At 42.3% G+C, this 27,030-nt stretch overlaps 1 protein-coding gene across 9 annotated transcripts in view; it reads right to left on the reverse strand.

Moving 5' to 3' along the window:
• PTPRT (protein tyrosine phosphatase receptor type T) overlaps positions 1–27,030 on the reverse strand; it is a 1,110,571-nt gene that overhangs the window by 1,050,911 nt on the left and 32,630 nt on the right. The gene's annotated exons all lie outside the window — the stretch shown is intronic.

The raw sequence follows: 27,030 nt of genomic DNA on the forward strand, positions 1-27,030 counted from the left end.
AGAAAAAAAGAAAAGAATGTTGTGAAAATATATATTTGGATTCCCACTGATAGTCTTGATGATGTGAGTGGATAAGTGAATGCCCTCTTCATTTGTTTGTGCTCCTAAAACACAACTGTCATTCAGAGACTGAACCACATGGGTTTACAGGTTTATAAGTGTTATCTTTTATTGAGATGGAAGGAGGCAAATCCCAGAAAATTAGACAGACAGTTGGGAAAAGTAGAAAACACTGGAACATACTGTCTTTTCCCTTACCCCACCCCCTACCACCAGAATAAAGTGCACCAGCTAGGAGCAGAAATAAAAAGAAGCCAATATTTATTGGTACCCCCTGGTACCAATTCAAGGGGAACTGTTTAAAGGCCAAACCCATGACCTACACAACACCCACAGGATTCAAGAGAACATTCACCTACCACACTCACGAACAATGCAATTGCCTCGTTTCTCAATAAACATGACTTCTGAATAGATTCAATCCTGTTCACAGAAGAATAAAGAAAAAAAGGAACTTATTTTTTACATATTGAAAAAAAAATTGGGGTGGAGAACTGCATGAAGATACCCTGCAGGTATATGCCTCTGAAAATAATCTACAGAATCCAGAAGAAAATTTCAAAAATCTGTTCATCATGCTGAAAAAGAGGCCAAGGGCTCTGAGAGTCAGTGCAGAGAGTCACTGGGAGACATAAGGCAAACACGAAAATGTAACAAGATTTGGTGAAATAAGGAAGGATTTTCAAAAAAAAAAAAATGAAAAAGTATGTATGGTACTAAAAGCAGTATCTTTTTAAAAAATCAATGAAATGGAATAAAGCTCAGAAACAAGCCAAAGTATAACAAGATCAAGTCTTCCGCAACTGGTGCAGAGACAGCTGACTAAGCATCTAAATACAAATGAAGTCAGGATCTCCACCTGACGCCTACAACAGTTTGACCATGTGTCACCAGTCTGCACCTATCAGGACGCAGGTAGAAACACATTAACAGTAGCAATTCAATAACATTGGCTTCTGTCCTATTGCTGATTTAGCACCTGCAGCCTCTAACAAGTACTCCCAAGTATGCCTGGGCATCCCCAGGAGGTGTTTCATACAACCACACATGCATCCACCCTCCACAGCTTCCCATCAGACTTGGTCCCCACACCACTGTGCTGAGCCCTGACACAGCTTCAGGGAAGCACAGGTGTCCTCGGATCCTTCCAAGGACAAGCTTCAAAGTCGTTCATGCCAAAATTGGGAATCACACCTCCACTCTTGTCCCTGCTGGGTAATTCCAGGGCAGATCTGCTTTTTCCCAGTATGTAACAGACATTAGTAAAATGACTTTCATGCTGTTTTCACGTTTGGAACTTTCAAATGTTTCTGTAATAATGATATATTATTTCTATAATAATTTGAAAAATCTGACTTGACGGAAAATAAAACCGAATTTTCCTCGACCAAATTTGTTTTTAAAAAGTTACTTACTTACTTTCTATTTCTTTTAAGTATCCTCTGTCTTGTCAAAGAATTATTCCTCAAAGAAACATTCAGGCCTAGATGGATTCATAGGTGATTTATTCAGACAAGCTTTTATTTTTCAAACAAAGCCAGCATAATACTGATACCAGCATTTGACAAAGACCAGGAAAAAAGAGCTCAAAATCAAGTAACTTATGAACATAAACAAAAATCCTAATTAAGCACTTAGCAAATAGAAATTAGAAAAACATTTTTTAAAATAACGCATCATGCTTTAATAAGATTCATCCCCCAAACACAGGCTATTAAAATAAACACCATATTAGTAAATTAAAGAGTAAACATTTTATAGTAAACTTAATAGATACCAAAAAAGCATATACTCATTCCTCATCTATGCCTGAGCTAATAAGAAAAAAAAAACCATCTTGATAAATTAAAATAGAACTCTTGCTTAACTCAATGAAAAATTTACACACACACACACACACACACACACACACAGTCACAACCATGCCACAAAATAATCAGCACAGTACTTAAGGGAAAAATGCTAGAAGTGTTCCCATTAGAGAAAGGAAAAAAGCAAGAATGCCCATTATCACCATTGTTACTGAACATTGTACTCTGAGTGCTATTCAATGCAATTAGATAAGAACAAAATAAGTAGTATATAATGAAAAAGAGATAGTAAAACTATCTTTACATGTAGATCCTCCTATATTTGAAGAAGAACCAACTAAAAAGCTTATAGAAAAACTAAGATTTCAGTAGGTGGATTTTAAAAAAACATAAGAAATCAATTGCTTTTTATGCCAAGAATAGAAAAAATGGAAAAAGATATTTCTCAAAAGAGTAAAAATAAAACAAAATATTTAGGAATGAATTTTACAAAATCACCCATAACCCTGGAGGGTTTTATCAGAGGACAAAAAGGAACTACTGAATTCAGTGAATATGTTGTTCTTGGATACTCTGTAATATCCAATGTTGTGATATTGCAGAAGTAATCCCAATCAAAAGTTTCAATTTATGAACCTTGACAACATGACTCCAAAGTTCATCTGGAAGAATAAACACAGCATGAAGAATCAGAAAAATCTAAAAATATGATTAAGGATTTGAGGTGACTTCTCCTGTAAAGAGTAAAACATAATACTGTAATGCAGGAAGAGACAAGGAAATATAACAGAATAAAATAACCAAACTAGACACAGGCCAATATGGAAATTTAATATAAGCTAGAAGAGGTATTTCAAATCTGTAAGGGGAATAGAGAGAATACAATAGATGATGTTAGGACAACTTGATAGTTATTTGCAAAACTTGGATAAAAGATTTAAAAGTTTTATATATAGTTTATATGATATAATATGATATATAATTATACATGAGTAAAGGAAAAGGTAAAGTGTTTTATCATCTTGGATTGGATAATGCGGTTCTTAACGTGAAATCAAGTTGAGAAACCAGTAACTACTTTGATTACATAAAAAATAAACTGGGCAGAAAGAGATAGCATAAATACAGTTTAAATACAGCTGCTTGCCTGGGGAAGAGTGGCGGACATCAGCTGAAAGGGAGCTCGATGGGGGGTTCTGGAAATGTTCTATATCTTAATCTAGATGGTGGTTTCATAGGTGTATACATGTGTAAAATTCACTGAGCTGTACAGTTAAGATTTGTGCATTTACCATGCATAAACTATTCCTCAGTAAAAAAGAAAAAATAATAAAGAAAATAAATCATGCATTTATCCTTCCTTTCCCATAAAGACTACATTTCAGGGTAAGAAAGACTTCAGACTGAGGGAAAATTCTTCTTCATGCAAGTTACAGCTAAGAAAGACAAAAGGGATGAAAGAAATAGAAACTCGTTATTTTGCAATTCCTATTGAAGTAATCTGGACAATGTCAATGGCTGTTAAAAGCATTAGAGTGCTGGCCGGGCACGGTGGCTCACGCCTGTAATCCCAGCACTTTGGGAGGCCGAGGCAGGTGGATCACGAGGTCAGGAGATTGAGACCATCCTGGCTAACACACAGTGAAACCTCGTCTCTACTAAAAATACAAAACATTAGCCGGGCATGGTGGCAGGCGCCTGTAGTCCCAGCTACCCGGGAGGCTGAGGCAGGAGAATGGCGTGAACCCGGGAGGTGGAGCTTGCAGTGAGCCAAGATCCCACCACTGCACTCCAGCCTGGGCGACAGAGCGAGACTCTGTCTCAAAAAAAAAAAAATAGTATTGGAGTGCTGGTTCGGAAACGCTAGCCTGCATCAGTGTCAGAGGGTTTGCTAAAACACAAATTGCTGGCTCCCACTCACAGAGTTTCTGATTCAGTAGACCTGGTGGGGGCCTGAGAGCTGGCATTTCTCACAAGTTCCCAGGTGATAGGTGATAATGGTGCTGCTGGTCCAGGCACTACACTTTGAAAACTCCTGCATTAGAAAAAAGATTGATGTTGAAATTTATAATGGGTAAATCAGGCTGAAAACACTTGAACTTACAGATCAGTCTGAGCTTCGATTCCATGGGACATGGAGGAACAGAGGGACACGATAAACACCACCATAAAGATGTAGTCAGCCAAATCCAGTATGGGAAAATCTACAGAACAAATAACCCAGAGTCTCCAACAAATAAACACAACAAAGAAAAGGAAGGGGGAGCCGTTATAGATCAGTTTAATTTATTTAGAAGTGAAAAGACAAGTTTAGATACTGACAAAGATTCTTTGCTTGGCCAAACTTTAGTCAGGCTTCTGAACCTTCTCCTTGGCCCATCTGTGTACTTCCTTGTAAAATCCAGCTGAGGAAAGAGTGCTGCTAGGTCAGTTTAGCAAGAACTTCCCACCTTTGCTCTCTGATCTCCCTCACTTGAAATCTGAAGTTTCTCGTCCTCCATCACCCTGGCGTGTCTTCAGGAAGAGTCCTCTTAGGTCAGTTTAGCCAGAATTCCCCTTACCCCTCATGTTTCTTCCTGGTAATTTTCTATCCACTGATCCCCACCCTGCTCCTTGGCTATAAATCTCCTCTTGCCCATGCTGTATTCGGAGTTGAGCCCAAGCTCTCTCCCCAACTGCAAGACCCCATTGCAGTAGTCCCTATACCCATCATGATGGCCCTGAATAAAATCTGTCTTACTATGCTTTAACAAGTATCACTGAATTTTTTTTTCTTCTTTAACAGGGCTGATTCAAACTAGCTACCTATTTTCTAATTGGGAGGTTAAAGAAAATGTGGTGATATTAATGAATTGTTGTCAGTTCTGTTGTCTGTGATAACAGAATGCTGTTTATCCTTTTTGACATCCTGATCTGTTAGACTAAGGGTTTATTAACCTCAGCACTGTTGACGTTTGGGGCCAGACAATTCTTTGACGTAGAGGACTATCCTATGCCTTGTAGGGCATGTACCAGCATCCCTGGCCTCAACCTGTTCACGCCAGTAGCACCCACCACCACCATTCCCAGTTGCAACAACCCAAACTGTCTCCAGATAATATCAAATGTCCCATGGGGAGGGAATGCAAAACTGCCCCCAGTTGAGAACCACTGAGTTAGGTATATCTTCCGGAGGATTTGCAAGTGAAGGGTTATGTCTGGGGATTTTTTGTGTTTTAAAATACTCCAGAGAAAAACAATGGGGAGTGAGAGCAAATGAGATGCAGCTAGAAACGCACGATGCTGCCAACTGTCGAAGTGGGGTTCAGAGTGTACCTGGGTGTCGTTAGTCTATTCTCTGTGTTTTAATATATGTTTGAACACTTCTTAAGAAAAGTGTTTACAAAAACGTGAACACACATAAAATCATGCTGTAGAAACATGTTTCTGACAGATGTTCATGATAGTATGTGGGGAAAAAAAGGAACAGATCACGCAATATGTACGCGGTGACCCCGTTTGGATATAAAAGAGACACAGAGAGAAACTCAGAAGAGAGATGAGTCAAAATATTCACATTAATGGTCTCTTGGTGGTTAGAATTGTGGGTAATAATTTTCCTCTTCCAGTCTGTAGTTTTCAAAGCTCTCCATGTGAACATTTACCTCCTATTCAATGTAGACAAACAAATAAAATAAAAACTAACAAAGAATAAAGGAACTGTTACAAAGAAACACACTGTTGGTTGGGAAAGAAACAGAAAGATCCTTCAAAGCAAACACAACATCTTACAAAGTACAACAATAAGAGACCACTGAGTGTAGGGACCAAGATATCACACAGCCCTTAAGGAAATGCTGCATTAAAGAATGCAAGTTCATTGACAGTGTATTGGAGGCGGTGGGGGGCTTTTGTCTTTCCTGATTCTGACCTTGAGGCATCTGAATTCCACTTGATCTCCCCTGTTTCAGAAGGCAGAGTCACATGGAATAAATTTTAGAATGCCTTCTCTCTAAACAGAGAATGGTGTTTTTCCTGCCAGGCAAATGTTTAAACTAAAATTTTTAAAATAATCACTTGGTGCTTAAATCCACAGCAAAGTGGAAATAGTCAGCTATTAAGCTAGTCTCATGCCTCAAAGGTTCTAGGCAACTGGAGTTTTGCTCTTCTGCTTTTCAAAGCCAAATATAAATTATTTGCTATTTAATCACCTGTTGCTATGGCTCACCTGAGCAGCTGCAGCCTGGCTTTAGCACAAGTAATTAATGGCGAGCCAGAATACCCAGTTTTATGAATCATTCTGTAGCATCTGGCCTAAATTTCAGTTTCCTTTCCATCTTAAACTTTCCCATAGTCTGCTGTGAAATCATCTCCGCCTTCACTAGAACGTGGAATCCATAAAGAAATTTGTATGTTGCCTCCTTCAATGCTGCAGCTTTACTGCCTAGAAGAAAGCCCAGCACATAGTAGGTGCTCAATAAATGCTTGCTAAATAAATGACTGAATCATGTTTTCCGCCCCTTTCTTGATTTCTGGCCTTCCAAGAAAAGAACAAATGTTCTAATAAATACAAAAATTTATTATTTCTAAGGCTACAAAATGGCCTGAATTATCAGCTTCCTTAGACTCCAGTAACATGCTGCTTACCTGTATTTTTGGTGAGTGAATGAAGGTATTAACACAGACCTATCTACCCCCATACTACACACATGCACAGTACATGTGCAACACACACACACACACACAGAGCACTCTGCAACACCCTCAGACACCTCCACACCCTTGGACCTAATGATACATGTATTTTCTGTTTACTCCCTGTGCCTCAGCTAGTAAGCGCTTGATCTCATTGTCTTCCTAATAAAATGAATTAATTTTCAGAGTTAAAATTCATGAGGCAGCATATGTAAAGTCTGTGTCTATAACTGCTTCTGAGTTCCCTCCAGCTGCGGACATTTGTATTCTGCCCACAAAGGCTCCTGAGTTTATTTGAAGACGTTTCTTTGTGGCCTTCCCCAGGGTCCCCAGCAGCCCACAGTGGGTTTTGCTGCTACTTCCAGACATTTCCTGTCAATTCACTCCAGTGTTTGGCAGGAGAACTAATGCCAGATTCTAGAATCCAGGCTAACTTTAAGCTAACAATCTCCTTCCATTCCCGTCTCCTGGTCTTCTACCTGTAACTACTCAGGTCCCCCAGAATGTCACTCCAAATCCTTCCTAACCAACCCTTAGACATCTAGTCCAACCTCCTCCTGAGGACAAGGGAAAACTGGAGCCCAGAAAGGTGAGGCAGCATGTTATGGGTACATGGTAAGTGAGAAGCAGTGCAGGGACAATGACAGAGGTCTCCTGACCCCCAAGATGTCAGTGTTCTTTCTCCAGAGCAAGAATCAGCAATTTACAGCCTGTGGGCCAGATCTGGCCCTCTGCCTTTTTTTTGTAAATAAAGTTTTATTTGAACACTGCCATGCCTACTAATTTCCATACTGCCTGTGGCTATTTGGGGCTATAACAGGACTGAGTAGTTGTGACAGAGGCCATACGAACTGCAAGCCTTAAATATTTGCTATCTTACTAGTTGCAGAAAAAGTTAGCTACTCCTTCTAGAAGGGTCAAAAGAACAGGAAGATGGGTGGGAAAGGGCTGACACAAATACCCCATGGAAAACCAACTGAGCCTCTGGCTGTTCTCCTCACAGGAGGCTGGCTCCGCAAGGGAATGGGAAGATCCTCTGGGGCAGCACCAGTCATTTCCCTGACTCCTCTTCCCCCAACGCTATAGCGGCCTCTCTCCTTTGCAGAGACTGCAGCCCTATCTGCTGGCAGGCACCTTAGGCTGACCCTGCCAACACATGCACACATGCACTCAGACACACACACGCACGTACACACACACATGCACACGCAAGCTGAGTTCCAAGTGTGACATGGCTGCCATAAATCAGCCTGGAATATTAAACTCAAGCTGCCATGAAACAGCCTCTCAACTCCACAGCACACAGAAGACCAAGAGGTATGGGACCCATCTTCAGGGAGGAAGCCTTTTGCAGTTCAATTCACTTCCCTGGGTTCAAGTTTTGTCTACCACCCTCGCCAGCTGGGTAACCTGGTGTTACCTAATTTCTCAGCCCGTGGCTCCTCATCAATAAACCAAAGCTGACCGCTGTTGTGAGGATTCACTGAAGTGATGCTTGCAGAGCTCCGAGCATAGGGCCTGGCACAGAGTGAGTGCTGAGTGGGCACTGGCAAGAGGCTCTCTAGGGATTGCCCGGGCTCTCTGGACAATGCAAGGCATGATTCCAGTGTTCAGAACAGCCTCTGACACACAGGGTCTGAAACAGCCTTCTTTATTCCAAAAGCTCAGAAACCCAAAGCTAAAAGCCAACCGAGTAGGCCAGAGCCAGGAGGCCCAGGCCGCCCTGTTTGGCTGGAACACCCGGGCTGCCAGCGTGGCTCGGAGCCAGCACTGCAGGCAGGCAGCCTTGACTTCCTCCTTCCCAGTCCTGATAGACATGAGCCATGCGACCCTGGGCAGGCCACCCTGTCTCCATGAGCCTCAGTTTCCTCATCTGTCACATGATAACAGCATTTACCCCACAGGGTTACCGTGAGGACTGAGTGAAACAAAATACCCAAGGACCTTTGTACCAGGCACAGGTGGGCCCCTCCATAAGTGAGTCACTGCCACTGTCATGTAGCGGTAATAGTTCAGCCTGGGAATGTCTTCCACAGTCTGACCACAGAACCCCCTCACCTGTGACAGGGTCACTCGCATCTCCGCCCACTCTACCCGGGGGCTCAGTCTAAGTGGAGCCTCCCTCTTACCCTTCCCAGCCTAGCCTCACGCCCCACCAGTCCCCTGCCACAGCCACACATACCTGGAAGGCCACACCTTGCCACTGACCCTGTTCCCACATCAAATGATTTTGTCAACATGAAACCAAACCACAACCAGGTGGATGCAGAGCCTCTGTCACACTCAGTCCTTGCTCCTCAGTTTCCTTCCTGTGTGACCATGGGAGAGTCATTCACCCTCTCTGGGCACAAACTCAATCATTTGTAAAGAACAGGCTTCAGATCAGGTATTCAAGTCCCTTCCACCTTGAGAAACACTGCAGAGATTCTACTATGAAGCCCTAATGAAGATGCCCCATGTAACTGGCTAACTCCAATGTCAATTTCCACCCAAATGCATCCACTGAATCTAATAGAGACCGCATGGTACAGGCGAGAAGCGTTGCTTTGCTAACAAGACCACTGAAGGCCTCAGCTGGGGACTGTGAATTTCTCAATCGTCCTGGCCTCCTCCCTGTCTTATGCTCAGTCTCTTTTGCACATGTCTTCTCCCCACTCGATTGCTGTTAAATCTTGATTTTTTTCTGTTTTCGCTTACATGGAACCATGGGGCTTTTCCAGCTCTCCTCCATACTCCCTGTGCCTTCGCTCTCTGTGGCTTCTTGGTCAGTTTGATTTTTCCTGAATTAGAATTAAAGGCCTTGGAGAAGCTCCGAGCAGTGCAAGTCCTGGGAGACCACGTTCCAGGACACCAGACCTTGTTTAGTATTGCCCATCGCGGTGTGAACACTCTAACAACAAAGAACTCGCCACCCGCAATAGCATTCTGAGGCTGGAAAATTCTAATTTTCTAATGGCCTGTCCCTCGACAGCAACAGAAGGCAGTGTCCGAGGGTCCCCTGGAGCCAAGCCAGACACCGGGCTATTGATTTACCTATGAGGGAGGGAGGTGTTCTTCCTCTCCCAAGTGTAAAGTATCTAAGGTGGCCCAAGCTGGAAAACGGTCACCCCAGGCCTAGAACGCACATTAGAGCCCCAAGTTGGTGTTCCCAATGCCTCTGCCACGTGGGGCCCTTTCTCCTCCTTCTCCAGAGATTTAGAAGTGGAGCAGCATTGGCGTCTGGGCCTCATTGCAGAATGAGGGGACAAAAGGCTTCTTGTACGATAAGGAGACAAAAGCCTCCAAGGGACTTACCACAAAACAGAAGCAATATTTTAAATGCTTTTTAGAACATTTGCATGAAGATAATCCAGAAGTACAGTGAAAAATAAATACAAAAGATTTGCAATGAAATCTCCTTCCTGTTTCTGACCACAGGCCACCCAGGCCCCTTCCCCAGCGTTTATTACAATCAGTTTCTTGCATTTCCTCTCAGTGATAATTTATGCAAAAAATCTACATGTATTTAAATATGTGTGTGTGCATATCCTTTTGTTTTACAACTGATAAACCAGAAGACAAAATTCTGTACCTCGCTTTTTTCAATTCATCGATCTTGGATATTGTTCCATTAATGCTTAGAGAACTGGTGCTTTCTCTTTAATGGTATTTCACAGCATGGACATTTGCCTCATGTCTAGCCTTTTGCAAGTATGTGTAAAGCTGCAATAAACATCCCAGTACATACATTTCCTGCACATGAACACACACACACACACACACACACACACACACACACACACACACACATACACAAAATCAGATAAAATTCCTAGAAATAGAACTACTTTTAGACGGACAAGAGTTAGCAAACCTCTGGGTAGTGTGTGTGTGTGTGTGTGTACATACATGCATGTGTGTGTACGTACATGCATGTGTGTGCATGTAGTGTAAAGTGGTTTTGGGTTTTTTTAATTAATACAATGGGCTGAGATCTTCTAGTTGTAGAGTATTAAAGCTAAATTGGAGCTCATCCTATTTCACTTCCTCTGCTTTTCTTTGAGTCTGTTGTTCCTCAATTTCATCCACACTTTTGGTTATTAATGCCCCCATTCAGTGTTTCAGATTCACCAGGGCTTCTTAACCCAGTTTACTTTTTTGAGACTTAATGCCCTTACAGAGCCACTGTGTGTGAAATTATCTTTTACAATGCTGAATCCAAGCAGTTTATAGTTTTCAGTCAATTACTCCCAACCACCAGAGCTGTGCTCAGAATAACATTTCTGGCTAAATTTCTTACTTCTTGGATCATGAATTCTCAGACACGACTAATCCTGGTGTCTGGTGAGTCAACATATTCGGACTCACACTCAGGCCAAAGACTCTCTCCAAACTTAGAAATCCACATTCAATAAGCCACATGTGCACTGGAAAATTGTAGCACAAATGCCAGGCTGATAATCTCGATAATATTTCACAGTCCCTGATAAAGAGCTAACTTTTAAGAAATCCTGAAGCAAAATCATTTATAATTTTTTAAATCTCCGTGGCTAACAAAAAACAAATCACTGGTCATTAATTCAACCATGTCAGTTAGCTTTGGCTGTATAACAAGCTACCCCCAACATTCAGTGGCTTCAAATCGCCACCACTTATTTACCTTATGATTCTGTGGGTCAATGCTCTGAGCTAGGCTCAGTCGGGCAGCTCTTCTGCTGGTCGTGGCAAGGCTCAGTCATGCATCTGTGATCAGCAGCTGCTCAGCAAGGTGGCTCTGCTTCTAGGGATGGCTGGTTATCAGCTGGGGTGACTGGGGCAACCGGGCCATGTATGTCAACATCCAGCAGGCTGATCTGGGCTTCTTCACATGGAGGCGTCAGCAGGGACCCCAGGAACAGCAAGTAAACAAGCCCCGGACACAAGTCCGTTTCAAACCTCAGGCAGTGTCACACTTGCTACTCTCCCATTGGCCAAAACGAGCCATGTGTCCAAGCCCAGATTCAAAGGGTAGAGAAATAGACTCCACCTCTTCATGGGAAAATGTACAGTGTTGCATTGCAAGGGTATAGACAGATGGTAAGGGGAAGAATTAATGGCCATTTTTACATTTATCACATCAACAGTGTATAAATTCATCAAACCTAAATAGTATTTGTATAAGACTTCGCAATAAATAGAACAGCTCTCAATTACTCTCTTTATTCCCAGAACAGTTTCTTGAAACAGGATCCACATAAAAGCAACACCTGGAGAGACTTCCAGTGCCCATGGTTGAGTATCCACAGAACCATTCCAAGCCATCCTACAAGTTAGCATTCAGGCACCCTTGATCAGATGTGGTGAGCCTCCGAGCAGCTTTCCTTAAGACCACAGACACACAGAAGGAAAAGCATGCGACATGGAGTACAGAAGACTCAAGTCTAACTTCAACTCTCAAAGCAAATTACTTCAGCTCTTCTACATGCCATCTGCTCCCTCATTTGCCAGCAGGAACAGCAGGAACAATCTAAGAATTGCTAAGAGGACTCAAAGGAATAATCCTATATGCCCATTCCCTAGGCACCTGGAAGTGCCTGGAACAGCACAGCAAAGACCTTGAAACAGTGAATCATGCCCAACGTTCTAAAGGGACTTGAATGCTCAAATAAAAATGACAGATGTGAGCAGGAGGCTCCAAGGAAAGACAAGGTTGTGAGCCAGCACACAGAAGTGGGAGACAGAACCAGCCTGGCCACAGGGCACACGACTGTCCCCCGGGCAGGATTTGAAAGTTGAAGATGGCAGAACTGCACGTTCTCTGTACCCTCTGTGGAAGCAGCCAGGTCTTGGACCTGCACAAAACATTCTCTCCCCTCAAGAAGAGTGAGTCCCAGGCATGTCTTTCCTGGGAAAACAGCCCTGCCTGACTTAAAAAAGGCATGTGAATCTATAGGGCCCTATTAAGGGCCTGAAGAATCGTGCTGCTTGCTGTCTACAGAAGGGAAAAACCCTCCCCCATCACATATATTTCAAGGTAAATAACAAGAGCTATAGCTACAATTTGTTGAACAGCCATATGGCAGAACCTGTTCCAGTCAACCCACCTACATTAAATAATTAGCATTCATCCTGCAATTATCTACCCAAAGACAACTGTGTGCCTATGATGTACCAGATTCCACCCAAGGGGCAGGAGAAGCCGTGTTGACATGGCCATGCCAGGCATGGTAACTGCCCAGTGGAGTCTTACAGTCTGGTCACAATCATTAATGCTACAGATGCTGCCTCTACCAACAGAAAGAGAACACTTAACTTTTATGAATGAGCATGAGCACTGCATGCTGGACTTTGCACACATTATTTCAGTGACTCTCCACAATTACCCTTGGAGTAAGCATCATCATCTCCACCTTACAAATAAGTGAACTGAGGCCCAGAGAACTTGTCTAACAGCAACAGGCAGCATGGGGCTGAGCTGGATTCAAACCGGGGGCACCTTCCAAGAGACTCTGCCCTGCCACGGCTCCTCTTCTCCCCATAAGGAACGGTGTTGATGAGCAGGACAATGTTCAGGGGTGGTGATCAGAAGCCTCCCTCCTCTTCACCCTGGGTTACTCCCAACAATCCCCCTACCGTATCTTCCTGAAACTCTTAGACAAAGGTAAGTGGTGCCCATTTCTGCTATCCCTCTCCCTCCTCCCTTCAACTTTCCAGAGTCTTCAGCAAATTGATCTAATAAAAATTCAACAGCTCACTGGCTCTAAATCTCAGGTCTGGTTTTTTAACTGCCTAAAGGGCTCACAGGGTTGCTAACTCGGCCCTTGAATAAAATCTAAAACTTACACACTTGTGCATTCATTCATTCAACAAAAACTTACCAAGTGCCCACCAAATGCCAAGCCCAGCATGACAGCACCTAGGTAATACTGAAGAGGTTTACACAGGTGAGGCTGGGTACCACACATTTACAGAGGCCACATTTTCTAGGTCTGAGGGACTTTTCTCTAGCAGTATCTAGCCACCTGATAAAAGGGAAGAAAAGAGAAAGAGCTGTGTTTGTCCAGGTGTTAAGGTTGAGATAGAGATCTAAGGAAAGGGTACTGGGATTCCAAAAAAGAGAATGGTGGATATGATATCTATGGAATCCAAGCTGATCTGGGAAGCAAGTAGACACAGAAAGAGGCAGACAGACAGCAGAATCAACCAAGGGACCTTGCTTGATGTGGGCACTTCCATCAAAAATGGCCATTCAACTGGAGCAAACAAGACCAGACCAGGGTGGTGTCTAGAGTTCACATAAGCAGCAATCCCACCTAATGCATGAGTGCCTTCTATAGGGTCACAAGGTGCTGCTACATCTGGTAACAGGAAACTCTCCACCTTCCAAGGAACCCATTGCCAAGTGAGCATCTGCCTGCTGGGACTTTTGGATTCTGGTTCTTCCATCCACAGCTACATAGAGCAAGGGTCCAGGATGGGGCACCATACTTCCAGTGCAACCAGGCTGCCCTCGGCCCTTCTCAATGCACAGATATCCATCCACTTCCACGATTCAGTGATCAACTTTGTGCCAAGGGCTCCAAGGTCTAAAATTTCAGCCTCTCTCCAAGCTTCAGACTCAAATACTCAACTGCTCACCAGACACTCTGACCACAACATCCCTGAGCACTCACACTCTGAATGCATGCAAACCTGAGCTTGTGGCCTTGTCCCCATATACCCAAACACTGCATTGGAGGATGGATCCTACCCAGTTCCCAACTGGGCACCATCCTTGATCTCTCTTCCCAAAACACACAAATAATCACCTTCCTATTCATTCTTCCTCCTAACAGGTTCTCAGATACAGCCACCTAATCCCTTCTATACCCCCTGCAATGACTCCCAACAAGGTCACCAACATCTCTCTCCTGGCACTATTATCTTTCTCAGGGAAGTTTTCCTAACTAGTCTTACTTCTACCACCTTACCCACTCTATCCATTTTCCTGGCATGGAATCAAAAGTGATGTATGAGTCAATTTTTATGAAATGTCCAGAATAGGCAAATCCATAGCGACAGAAAGGAGGTTAATGGTTGCCTGGGGTTGGAGGTAGGGTGATACAGGGAATGACGCTAATGGATACCTGGTTTCTTTTGGGTGTGGTGAAAACGTTCTAAAATGGATTGTGATGATGATTGCACAACTCTGAATATACTAAAAACCGTTGAATTAAAAAAAAAGTGATGTTTTCAAAAGGAAAAGTTGGTCACAACACATCACTGCTTAAAATTTATAAGCAGCTTCCACTGCTCTGGGAATGCAGTCATCAGTTACCCCCAGGATCTGCAGGATCTGACCATTCACCCCACCGGCCTCACCTCTGACGCTACAGCATACCCGTCAACTCTGTGCTCCAGCCACATTGGGCATTTTGTTCCCGCAACATGCCATGCTGGCTCACCTCTGAGCCACAGCAAAGGCTGTTCCCTCTGCCTCACCCCTACCCTCTGCTTCTAATGAAACACTAGACTTCTCCTCTCATGGTGTCTCTTGCTGTTTTGTAATTTTCTGCCCATTTATCTGTCTCCTTCCAAAATGTCTGATCAACAAGGAAACATGTCTATGTTGTTCACCAATGTCTCCCTAGTCCTGACACATAGGAAGCCCTCAATAATCTACTTTATTTATGTATTTATTTACTTATTTATTTATTTATTGACTAGAATAAAGTAGATTATTGAAGGTTTCCTATATGTGTAATCCTTTCATCTACTCCAAGCTTGTTGAAAGAAAGCAAGAATTTCCAACTATCAATCACCTTCACTGATCTGTTTCCTATATCTCTATTAATGCAGCCCCAAATGGCATAGGCTTCTTCAGTTGCCACAATTCACTTCAGATGCACACATAATTTCCCCTTGACTGAAGAACTCAAGGATTTTTCTATTACATACTGTTAAACCATCTCATACCCAAGCAATTCTCCAATTTAAATACTTGCTGCAGGAGTTTCTTATCAAGACAGAAAGAAGGAAAGCCCATTTTCAGGATGAAAAAGAGAATGTGAACACTTTCAGCTTCCATTTTTATCTGGTTCAGCCCTGGCTCACAGATTAATTTCTGGCACCAGGATCTGGGACCAGATAACAGAGAATCACACAGAAGAGCCTTCTCCAGCTCTCCAAAGCCAGCAAGAATCACTCTTTTCACAATCGTCCATTTTACAATGTGTCTAATTATAACTGAATAAATTACTTCTGCCATTCTGCAGAAATACTTAAAATAAATAGCTCTCTTTCCTTGAATTAAAATCATAGTCTTTTGTTCACTGTTTTCTGTTCCATAAAGCAACAGAGTCTGTTGATTAAAGATCATTTATAGGACTTCATTTTCAATCTTTTTTATGATATCACTTTAAAATACCCCCAAATATTCAGCTGCAAGGAGGGATAAGAACTACTGGAAATTGGCTCTTTGAGAGTTTTTGATGAGAAATGAAGTTGTGGATGTAACTCTCAGCAAATGAACATATATTAGAAAAGTCTATTTTAATAACTACTTGGTTCTTCTTCTTGGACTTTTTTTCTCTACCCAACTTCCTATATTTTTCTTGAGATTACAACATAATCCCCACTGACACACTAAATATTACCTCTCTGTATTGAATGGATGACGCTGAGACAATAAATCACTTTGAGCTAACACAATATGCCAACCAGTCCCAGCTAAGCCAAATATTTGACAAAAGACATACAAACTGAAATTTAGCAAGGCAGGAATGCTTTGGGAATTATGTCCTGAATATCAACCATCTCTAGACCCTATGTAGTAAAAAAATAGATGTTCAAGGAGGCCATATGTGAATGCATAAGATGATTCTGTGTTCAGAATAACCACAGTTAGCCAATTCCAGGAGATATCTTGGGATGAGATTGTGATTAGGCCACTCTCCAAACACTAGTGGATGTCACGACAAAATAAAGACTCTCCACTTCTGAACCAAAAAAAAAAAAAAAATCACCCCAAAATACATAAACTATTGTTTTTCTGCAGTGGTGTAGAAATAAACATGATGTTGATGAAAAAGACTGTCTGGGGGGACTGAGCATGCCGCTAAGGAAGCTGACACCTCCGGTCCTCTCACTTGCATGGGCCCCTTTCAAAGCCCGGTGCTAATTTGGTATCTGAAATGCTGTCTTCTTTTTCTTAAAGTGGGCCCCTGAATTGTGCACACTTAGACAAAACCTTCCAGAGCTGCCCCTGTGGACCCTACTTTAGAAGGATTCAAATGGGACTCCAGAGATGCCCTCAGCTGTCAATACGATGGAACTATATTCCCAGGTCATCCTAAGTCCCCTAAAAGGAAGACAGAGCATCTCTGGCCAGCAGCCAAGGCCTTCCCAGGGCAGCTCCAGTGAACTTCTCTGACTCCCATCTCACTCGCCCAACCTGCCTTCCACTGAAGCATCAGTGATCACTAACCAGCTTCATCCACTGTCATGTTTCACTAGAGCTGGGACCTCAGCCAAGCATGTTCTGCCTCATGTCTTCTCTCTAGGTACCTCTGCTCCTCCTTCAGAACCTACTCAAGGGGCATCAGCTCTAAGAAACCTGTCTTGGTGCCCCCTTCCCCCAAGATGAAACTGTGTCCTCCTATGTGCCCTGCAGCTTGGAGCTTAGTACCTTCCCTGGGTCTGAATTGTGGCTCCCTCACTTACTAGAAACCTCCCATGCCTCAGTTTCCTCATCAGCAAAATGGAAAGCAATAGTACTCCCCTCATAAAATGGACACGAGGATAATCCTTGTTGCACAGTAGAAACTCAATAAACGCCAACCATCATCATCATCATCCTACACATCGCTTCGTCAGAAATCCCTCAACAACTCATTCTACCTCCCCCATCAGACCAGGGACTTCTCAATAGCAGAGATGGAAGCCCCTGTGCCCAGAGCCTCGTTCTCCATAAATGTTTGCTGAGCACATGAAGGAATTAAGTAATATTTATATTATGACCAACAGAGGTAAAATTCAATAACACATCCCACAGCCTCTTGTTTGCTAACATTTCAAGTCTATATTGGAGAATTTGATGAAAAGCATAAGAAGACAGAACAGGGAGCAAAACAGCTCTGCATCATGTTTCTCTGTCTATTCCCAAGAGCATCCCTTCTTCCTCATGGGCCAACAGAGCCCAGAGCTGCTAGCTGTCTACAAAACCCATCTCCCAAGGGCGGCTTCATTCATCGACCTCTCTTTGCAGATAGACTTCCAAGGTGCCTTCGGCTGAAAAATTCTTTCATCTACTCCAAGCCAAAGCAGGATCACAGAACCTGGCACTCTCACCCAGAAATCACCACACACACCATTTGACCCATCTAGATTCTTCCTATCAGGTTAGAAAACATGAATAACTCTATAGCTATGATGAGACTTTAAACCTACCCAAGACCTCTTCAAGCAAAGCAAGGGCTCTGTCTGTGGAAGCTGCAATAGGTGTCATGGAAGTGTACACGTGCAACCTACACAGAGCATTGACATTTCCATACCCTGGGCTGGTTGGGTGGGGGGATCTGCCTCCATGTTTAACCTCATCTTTGGCCACACCCTCACACCTGCCCTTCACTCCCAACTCCACAAAATCAATCTGCATATCCTCATATTAAATATATGCTTCAATTGTTCACATGTCACTGTCCTAGCACATTTGTCACCCTGCCTGGAACGGTTCTCACCAACCCTCCATCGCATCCCTGGGGCAAGAGGTATCCATCTCAATAATGTCTCCCTACTCCTTTCAACCCCATCCCCAACTTTTGAGGCCTCCTGGACCCCTCTTCTTCAGACTCCCCTAGTTCTTGCCCCATGATTCTCTCAGCACTGTTGTTGTATGTCTCTCATCCACCATATGTTATCTCTGCAACCCCAGCACCCAGCACAGCAATGGATGCACACAGCAGGTGCTCTGTGAATACCTGATGAATGAATGATTCCACGAGAAATCTCCCCTGAGATCACAGACTTAAATTATGCTCCACATAATTCCTGAGTTTCTTAAAAGAATACGTGTTCCCATCCAGTGGGTCATTGCTCATTAACCCCAAAACCATCCCCGCTATTTTTATAGAGGGAGTAAAGAATATGTGGGTTGATTTTTCAGGAAGAAATTTCCCACAGCAGAACCACTCTGAAGGCTCAGGTGTAGCACTGGTATAGGGTTCATATGCCTCAAAAATGTACTGTCTGCTACCTTTTTTCATAGGCAAGAAAAATAAAGCCGCATAAGTGAAGAAATAAGATGGGCTGCTCTCACCTCCAAGATTGCAAAACATCAGTAGTATCTGCTCAAGAAATCTTTAACATGCTTGAGGTAGGTCAGAGATGTTGTTTTTTAAAATGTCTGTGTGATACTCTTACTTCTGCAAGACAAATTAATGCTGCAGAATAACTGGGGGAAAGAAAAAAATCTAGATCCATGTTCTGTTGAAATGCAGCTTGCTCTAATTGTTTTCTCATGTAATTACATATATTACCAATATAATTACAAATAATACACATATTTGATTTGTGCAATTATAGAATAGTATATAATTTTTAAATGTGGTATGTTTCTTTCTACCCAAGATCCCTTTGTGAAGAAAATGATTTATCATTTCTAAAAATATGCCCCTGTGCATTATGTTTTAATAAAGCAAAAATTAGTAAATATTTGCCTCTCTTTTATATTTCAACAAAATAAACTTTGTCATGAAAATTCAAGTTTTAAAAGGCTCATTATATGCTTTGAAAAACTGCTTGCACTAGGTTAATTCTATTCACTGGAGAAAAGCCAACCAAATACTATGATTCTCAAGAAAGGTAATTATAACAGACAATGTATAAGGCACAGTCAAGGGAGGTATTTGAGAAGGCCTGGGATAGGAGGAAATAACACCTCAATGAATGGGTGAGGAACAGCCTATTTAAGAGTGAAAGAGACAAGTGAGAAAACTGGGCTGTGTCCCTTATCAGTTGTGTGTCTTTGAGCAAGCAACTGAACCTCTCAGAACTTTGATGAAGTGGAGGTAATTTACCACCTCATTCATTGTACAGTTGTGAAAATTAAATGAGGTAACATGTGTGAAAGGCCCTAGCACTTTCTCACTTAGCAACCGTGGATGTCAAGTGGTAGATGGTTCCTGCCGTAACAGCATAAATCATAACCCTCATCTACCATTACTGTATTTCTCTTTGCAAGATGACAGTTCACCAGATCTGCTGCACAGCATCTGGAACACCGTGGTCTCTAAATCTCCCATTTTGGAAGGTAAAATGGCAACAGCCTGGATTCATTCAAAGAGGAGACTTGTGAAGGGTCCAGGGAAGAAACGTGTGAACACCTGTGAGATGTAAAGGGAAATGCAGAATATTAAACTGTAAAGACCAGAAAAGAATTTCCAGATAATCCTCATCTGACTAGTGACTCACACTGAGGTTCTATTGGATCCACACAATAGAATCTTTGTTTAAAAACTTAGCTAACATTTAAAATTAGGAGATTTCCCATAAAACCTTGGAAGTACACATTCTCATTCTGCAATGAGAAGCCTGGGTAAGGCTGGGCCCAAGATCCTCTATGGCAGCAACCGGCTGGAGCCAAGGAGTTTGCTCCCTAGGTAGCCATACTCGAAAGGCTGCCCTCTCCAGTGTTCATTATTTGCATAAGCTATGGCACCCCGAGACAAAAAATAAATAACACTCTCAAGTCAATCAACAGACAACACAGAACTGACCAGTAAAGGATAACGGTCTCCATCCCCACCTAATACTCAGCCAGCTGCTGAAGCCTCCTGTTTCTGGGGCCAGCTTTGCTTTCCCAGCAGCTATAATCACAACGGTTGTCACGACTTCCACAGGGTCTTTTCTTTTTCTTTTTTTTGGAGACTGAGTCTTGCTCTGTCGCCCAGGCTGGAGTACAGTGGCACCATTTCAGCTCACTGCAACCTCCACCTCCCAGGTTCAAGTGATTCTCGTGCTTCAGCCTCCCAAATAGCTGGGACAACAGGCACATGCCACCATGCCCAGCTAATTTTTGTATTTTTGGTAGAGATGGGGTTTCACCATGTTGGCCAGGCTGGTCTTGAACTCTTGGCCTCAAGCAATCTGCCCTCCTCGGCCTCCCAAAGTGCTGGGATTACAGGCATGAGCCACTGTGTCCAGTCTTCCACAGGATCTTCAAATGCCCGAAGCTCACTCCGCACTGGGGAGAAAGGTGACCCTAGGAGAAAACTGTTACAGAGTTGGTACAATGGAGTGTCCTGCCTACCTAGAGATGAAGGCAGATGTGATCTGCCTTCATGCTGAACCTCACATTTAAGAAGAGAATAAATGGATCACAGTGCATCTGAGATGTCCTGAAGACTCCATCTAAATATTCAAGAATATGTATCTAATCTTGGCACTTCAGTGCGGTAAAAAATGGCATAGACTGGTCGGGCGTGGTGGCTCACGCCTGTAATCCCAGCACTTTGGGAAGCCTAGGAGGGCAGATCACCTGAGGTCAGGAGTTCAAGACCAGCCTAACCAACATGGAGAAACCCCATCTCTACTAAAAATACAAAATTAGCCAGGCATGGTGCCTTGTGCCTGTAATCCCAGCTACTAGGGAGGCTGAGGCAGGAGAATTGCTTGAACCCGGGAGGTGGAGGTTGAGGTGAGCTGAGATCATGCCATTGCACATTGCACTCCAACCTGGGCAACAGGAGCAAAACTCCATCTCAAAAAAAAAAAAAAAAAAAGGCAAGGACTTCATGGCATAGGAACAGAAAGCTTCTAATAAAGAGAGTTAATAAAGAGGTGGGGGTGGGGGAATACCAACTTTCCTGGCAAGAAAACTGAGTCTTGGAAAGTTTTAGTAATTCATCTGAGAACTAGAAACTGAATCCAGGAACTGACTCCAGATACGAATAAACAAACCATGTAGCCTTACTTTTCTAGTTACTTCCCTCCATAGGTACATCAAAATTAAGAAACCAAGAACTTGGCCAGGTGTGGTGGCTCACATCTGCAATCCCAGCACTTCAGAAGGCTGAGGCAGGAGGATCACCTGAGGTCAGGAGTTTGAGACCTGCCTGACCAACATGGAGAAACCCCGTCTCTACTAAACATACAAAAAATTAGCCAGGCATGGTGGCACATATCTGTAATCCCAGCTACTCAGGAGGCTGAGGTAGGATAATCACTTGAACCCGGGAGGCAGAGGTTGCGGTGAGCCAAGATTGCGCCATTGCACTCCAGCCCAGGCAACAAGAGCGAAACTTCATCTCAAAAAAAAAAAAAAAAAAAAAAAAAGAAACCAAGAACTTGAAGACTAATGAGACTGATGAGATACAACTCTCAACTCTCCTGAAGATGGAGAAGAAGGCTGAGCTCAGGAAGCCCACCTGATAAAACCATCTACATTTTTGAGCCAGCAATAGTATAAAGAATTTGGAGCTTCTTTTTACTGCAACATCTGGATGAAGCTTTTTAAATATTTCATTCGGGATTCATTCCTCATCATGGAAACAACTATTTCATCAAATACCAGAACTGCTCAGAAAAAGCCTCTGTCTCATATTCAAGTAGAACCACAGGCTCAAAGACTAAGTAAATAAGTGTACAACTACGTTTAAAAGTTAGCCAAGAAAAAAAAAAATGGAAGGAAATATGCCAGAATATTAAAGTGGTTAACTATGTAGTAGGAACACAAACAGATATCATTTTTGCTTCTGTCTTTTTCCCCTAGTATCTTTGTTTTCTCAAATGGGCTTGTATTACTTGTTTAAAATAATCTATAACTAGACAAGAAAAAAATACATATGAATTCACTGCACACAAGTGATGGAGCTGAGTCAGGCGTCTTGTCCTGATCTGGACCCACAGATCTATCTCAGTGTAGCTTAGCCCATTTTTGCCTTCTCTGCCCCCTGCTAGACTACGTGAGGTCTCCCCAATGCCTTGCCATCCCCACTGTGTGCCCCAATCTGAGCAGCAAGGTCCTCAGCACATAGTAGCTACCTAATAAACATTTATAAAGTGAATAAATTCATAGCATCTTGTATTTCCTTTCACACATTCTTCCTCTGGACCTGTCAGTGTAGAGGATGATACTCAGGTGAATGATATTTCCTGGAAGATACCATACAATTAATTACCCTTGTAACCTCAAAAATCATATTTGAAATCAAATCTGCACAAGTGACAAGTAAAGGATATAAAACATGGCATTCTCCTCAGCCTCTTAATTACATACTATATATCAAGCTTCTCCCAAGCTCTGAAAATGTCCCATTTAACATCCTACACTTGGCATTCAATTGCAAAACCTGAAATGGAGATTGTATTACTTAAATACTTCCCGATTTTTTTTTACCTACTTGTTCTACATTTTTACCCTTTAACCAGGTTTTATCTACTCCCTGTTTCCCTCTTACGCTGTTGTACGCTAGCCAAGAAAATTTAGGGTAAAACTCAATTGTTTAAATCCAGATACTTCCATTGTCCTAAGACCAAGGGGCATTTACCTAGTGCAAAACACATGAGTGAGTGGGCAAAGGCATGTTGAAGGCACACAACAGAATCATCCCTCTGACCATCCTCTCCATGAAGCTAATATCTTGAGATACATAGTGGTCACCAATATATATAGTATGAATGAAACTTTGTTTAAAAAGTATGCATGTGTACAAACACAGATATGTTAATATATCCATAGGAAAAAGTCAGAAAGGATACACACAGAATAGCAAATAATAATTAGCTTTGCATGGGGTGAAGTGGAAAAGCCAGTGGGCTAAGGAGATAGAAATTTTTACTTATTTTCCACAATCTAGATAAATAAGGCAAAGGAACTATAAATGAATTGTTCTTATGTTTACCCTTTTTTTCCAAATAAAAAAGTACTAAAATGGTATGTATGTGAGTGTGTTATCTGTATAAAGGTTAGTTCCCTGCCTTCAGGAGAAAAACACAGTATAAAATAATTCCAGGACTCACATTATACATTATTACAACCACAGAGACAAAGAGGACTCTCCGGATATATAAATATATACCCATCCTATCTCCTCAAACAAATGGAAGTCAGATTCAGACAACATGGCCTCAAGAAAGTCTCAATAAAGCTCGCGTGCTACCATGCCACTATTTGGGTATTTGGTTCTGTTTATGGGAGGAGTTCTGTAAAAAGATTAGCGCAATCGGTCAATGTAACCGCAGTGGGACTGAATTTCCACAGAGGCTGGCAACAAGCTCAGCACAGAGAAGGCAAGAGGATGAATAAATTATAGCAAGAACATGAGGTTCATAACCAGGAAAGAGGAGCGAATGAAGCCAGCCTCTCAGAATCAGGTGGCTTGTAGAGAAACCTCTAGAGATGGCTGCATCCCTCTCCCCAAAAAAAGAACTGCTGCAAGTTCCTTGCAGGTGAGAAGATACTCCAATTCTACATCTTCACGTCTTGGGGGAAGGAAACACCCAAGTAGTAAATCCATTAATACTGTCCTTACAGGTGAGGTATTCCTGAAAACTGCTTAATTCCCTTTAAAAGCATGAAGTTGTTTTCTTCTAATCATTTCATCATTTTGGGACTTACATTTAAGTCTTTAATCCATTTTCAGTTGATTTTTGTACATGGTGAGAGATAAGGGTCTAATTTCATTCTTCTGCATATGGATATCCACTTTCCCGAATACCGTTTACTGGCAAGACTGTCCTTTCCCCATTGTGTGCTCTTGGCACTTTTGTCGAAAATCCATTGGCTGTAAATGCATGGATTTATTTATGGGTTCTCTATTCTCTTCCATTGGTTTATGTGTCTATTTAATGCCAGTACCATGCTGCTTTAGTTACTACAGCTATGTACAGTATTTTGAAGTCAGGTAGTGTGATGCCTCCAGCTTTGTTATTTTTGTTCAAGATTGCTTTGGCTATTCAGGGACTTTTGTGATTCCAAACAAATTTTAGGAGTGTTTTTTCTATTTCTGTGAAGATCATCATTGGTATTTTCATAGGGATTACACTGAATCTTTAGATTGCTTTGGGTAGTATAAAACTACTAGAAGAAAACATAGGAGAAAAGCTCCATGACATTGGTCTGGGCAGTGATTTTTTGGATATGATCTCAAAAGCAAATGGGATTGCATCGAACTAAAAAGCTTCTGCATGGCAAAGGAAACAATCAACAGACTGAAGAGACAACTCACAGAATAAGAGAAAATATCTGCAAACTATACATCTGATAAGGGGTTAATATTCACACTATATAAGAAGTTCAAGCAATTCTATAGCAAGGAAATAACCTGATTTTAAAATGAGCAAAAGACTCGAATAGACATTGATCCAAAAAAAAAAGACATACAAATGGCCAACGGGTATATGAAAAAATGCTCAGCATCACTAATCATCAGGGAAATGCAAATTACAACTACAACGAGATATCATCTCACTCCTGTTAGAATGGCTTTCATCAAAATGACGAAAGAGAAGTGTTAGAGAGGATGTGGAGAAGATAGAACCCTTATACACTGTTGGTGGAAATGTAAATTAGTACAGACATTATGAAAAACAGTATGGAGGTTCCTCAAAATATTAAAAATAGAACTGCCATATGATCCAGCAATCTCACTTCTGGGTATATATCCAAAGGAAATAAAATCAATATGTTGAAGAGATATCTGCATTCCCATGTTAGCCAAGATACAAAATCAATCTAAGTGTCCATCAGTGGATGAATGGATAAAGAGAATGTGGTAAATATACACAATGGAATACCATTCAGCCATATCAAGGATGAAGCCCTGTCACTTGCGACAATGTGGATAAACCTGGAGGACATTATGTCAAGCAAAATAAGCCAGGCACAGAAAGACAAACACTGCATGATCTCACTCATATGTGGAATCTAAAAAAAAGTTGATCTCATAGAAGTAGACAGCAGAATGATGGTACGATTGGCTGGGATGGTTAGCAGAGAGAGGATGGGGGATGGTGGCCAAAAGATACATCATTACAGTTAGGAGAGAAATAACTTCAAGAGATCTATTGCACAGCATGGTGACTCTAGTTAATGATGATAAATTGTATTCTTGAAAAATGCAAACAGGGTGGATGTTGTGCTCTCACCACAAAAATGATAACTTTGTGAAGTAATGCATTTGTTAATTAGCTAGATTTAACCATTCTGCAATGTCTATATATGTCAAAACATCATGTTGTACATGATAAAAACATACAATTTTTTCTGTCGATTTAAAAAAAGAAATAAAACATTAAAATAAATTTTTTTAATGTAAATTGGTTTCTCACTCTTCAGAAATTAGCAGCCTGAGCCCTCACCACAAGACTTCCACATATGTGAAGGGAGCCAAGTCGCTTGTTCAGTTCCTCTCCTTTTAAAAATAATCCCTGTTCTCAGTATTCCTCCCTGGGAGCACTTTGAAATCTGTCCATCATTTTATCTGGGCATCTTTACACACTATTCACAACACCTCCAAGCAACATTGAACTTCCCTGAAATTGAGAAAGGCACGGGGAGTGCTGGGTGGGTCCTTGTGCTGGGAGGAACCTTGTTTGGGGGCTTCTCTCTTTGCTCCTGGTGTTGGAAAGATGAAAGGCCTTATTTCCTGATCAGCGGTGGGGACAGGAACCACAGATCAAGTGGACAAGCTCCACCTGCATCAGGCATGGAGGCTTGTCCATAACAGAACCTCAGAATTAGGAGCTACAGCATCAGAGGGGCCTTAGCAACATCCATTTTACAGATGAGAAAACTGAGACCCAAAAAAGGGAGCGGGTGCCTGTGGTTTCCTGGGACGTTAATGACAGAAGGAGACTGGAATCTAGGGCTCTGAGCTCAAAGAGCTCAAATGACTGATGAATGGAGAGATGGACAGATGCCTGGATGGCACAGAGACAGACAGACTCAGGGGATGACTAATTGGCATCTTGGTATAAAATGATGAATGAGGAGAAAGTCTTCTCCCAAGGCTGTGTTGGCCCATGGTTCCAAAACCTGTCCTGAGACCCCACCCCACCATCTTAAAATTTCCTGCCATGGTTTACAATGGACAAAGAGAGTGAAGGGTTGGATCAAACCCAATGCTGACTTGGATGGAGGAGGGAGGATTAAAGCCTACACACTCTTTATACAGCAAGAGTTCCAGGATCTCATCAGTTCCTCTTCAGTCATTGATCATCCAATGGAAAAATTTGCTACAGCTACACTGGAGTGTCTGGGATCATTGAGAGACACCAGCCACAAGGGCTTCCCTGCCTGGCTTGCAGTGAGAGCTCTTTGTTGAACATTTTGAGATTCAAGGAGGGGTACACCCACATTAATCAGCTCCTTGGTCAGGGTTCAGGCAGAGATGGTAGCTGGATGTGATGCATCAGTTGTCAGAAGCCTTCTGCCCCTTCATCCATGCATTCAACACCTACTTGCTGAATCCCTACTACATGCCACTGTTTTAAGCCATTGGGACACAGCAATTAAAAAAAAAAAACACAGGCTGGGCACAGTGGCTCA

This window comes from Gorilla gorilla, chromosome 21 (genome assembly GCF_029281585.2).
Source record: "Gorilla gorilla gorilla isolate KB3781 chromosome 21, NHGRI_mGorGor1-v2.1_pri, whole genome shotgun sequence".
In the NCBI taxonomy this organism is placed as follows: domain Eukaryota; kingdom Metazoa; phylum Chordata; class Mammalia; order Primates; family Hominidae; genus Gorilla; species Gorilla gorilla.